Genomic DNA, 2,167 nt, shown 5'->3' with positions numbered 1-2,167 from the left:
AGGAGAGGACGTTGTTGAAAAGCATGAGTAGGCATCATCCATTTTCAGCTTCTCCTTGGGACTGTGTGCTGCATGCCCTTTACTCTGAGCCAGGAGCCCATCTGAAAAAGAAAACGTGGAATTTTTATGGAGGAAAAGGAAAAAGAAACAGGGGAAGAGAGGGGAAGAGAGGGGAAGATTTTTTGGAAGAACAGAAAAAAAAAAAAAAGAGGAAAAAGGGGATAAAAAAGAAAAAGCTGCAGCAGGTGAAATATGAAAGTTCCACTTTTTAGAAGCTTTTCTCCCTTTGGTATTTTTTTCCTGTGGCCCGTGGGGCCTATATAGCAGTCCTGCTGATAAACCTCAGCATCATGCTGCACGCATTTGTTTTACACTTGTAACTGAGTGACTCGGCCCATGAAGCTCTCAGCAGAAGCTGCAATCTAATCACTGATCTGTGACCATTTGTTTAAATCCTGGGTTCCTAAGGAAATGAGACCTGACCCATGGAGCTCGTCATCTTTTCTCCATAACTTGTGAACATGCTGTCCAATTCCAAACAAATCATCAGAGGGGCAGAGGTACTGAAGATAACTGCTTCTAAAAAAGTAGTGAACACCAGCAGCTGGCTAGAGGAGAGGGATTTATAACAACTGCCATTTATCCTGGAGGGCAATGGTCAGCCAGCACACCCCCAGCCTCTGCTCTGAACAGAGAGGAGGGCAACACAGGGGGAAGCTGGGGGTACTCTGGGGAAAAAAAGAGTTTTGGGGATTCAAATGGGTATGGAAGAGAGCTGGGGTTATTGTAAAGAGTTATGTGGGGCCCTAGGTCAAATCTGGAAAAGATCAGACTATTAATTTTGCTGCTTGTGGGACAGCTCATTTTTCTGCCTCCACTTAGCTGCTGGATGCAGATTATGAAAACGAGGGTTCCTTAGCTTGCATCAGATGTCTCCTTTAATGTGTGCAGGCTAGGGTGGAGGTTAAGTGTCTCTCAGGGGCATTCACCAGACGCACTGGCTTGCAAGTGTTTGGTGGCTGTGACAGCAGTTTCACACCTCAGCTAAGGAGAGGCCCATGGCACCCTTGTGTTGCTGCACATCCCATGCTCACAGTGTTTTTGCCACCAGACCCACCAGCCTTGCTTAAAAAAAAAAAAAAAGTACTTTGTAAGCTTGTATTTTCATGGCTTCAGGAAACAGTCCACGTATCATAAACAAAGCGTTACCCAGGACTACGTACTCTGGAGACCAACACTTACCAGCATACAAAACCAGCTCTATCTGCCAGAAGAGAAAAATTCCTCCTAGATTCAGAGGTGCTTGCTCCTGGGGATGGGTGTGGCATTGCATTTTGCAGGCTTTCAAATTCATTCCTTCACTGCTAGAGTAGCAAGGAAATTGCCACCAGTGAATGATGGGGGTCAGCACCTGTGTCCAGCTGCTTCTTGCATTATCAATAAATATCAGGCACACAGAACACAAAAAAAGTGGCCTATTTCAATAAACTTGTTTCTTGACTCTTAGTTGATTCCTTTCCCTTTTCCTCAGGAAGTTTTTACTCACTTCCAGCATCCAGATCTTTGTCCTTTTTTTCTTTGTAAACAAGGGAAGAAGTTCTTTCTTTTGAGCCATGTGCTCCTTCTGTCACTACATTTTACCTGCCAGCCATCAAGTACAGTAAAATGTCTTTCATGGGCCTCTTGTTCCTACTGCATTTTAAAGATTTTCCATTCTCTCTTTTAACTTTCTGCACAATACAGCTTCTGTAAATAACACAAGTCCTAAAACTCACCTCCTGAATTTTAAACCAAAGATATTATACTTCAGACAATGCAGTAATGAAAAAACCATGACAACACAGTGAAGAACACCACCCATATTTCTCTAAGATTTTATAACAGGCCTGGTCTCCTCCCCATTCATTGTTTCCTCTTCTGAGAACTGATAACTTTTTGAATTTAATTAATGCTACCCTGCTATTATATACATCAAATACACTAAAAAGTTCTCAGAGACCTATTAAAAATATGGGAAAACTGAGGATTTTAAAGAAATTGACTTCAAATTAGCCCTATTTCTTGAGAAAATTAGACATTTCTTGAAAAATATGGTCAACTGCTCCTTCAAGCAACTTCTATGCTATGTCAAAGATGTCCTAGCTTGTCTTTTGCATGTCTGCCAGGT

The sequence above is a fragment of the Merops nubicus genome, unplaced genomic scaffold (assembly GCF_000691845.1).
Source record: "Merops nubicus isolate BGI_N331 unplaced genomic scaffold, ASM69184v1 scaffold32483, whole genome shotgun sequence".
NCBI classification, from domain to species: Eukaryota; Metazoa; Chordata; class Aves; order Coraciiformes; family Meropidae; genus Merops; species Merops nubicus.
Note: the sequence above shows the minus strand (reverse complement) of the source record.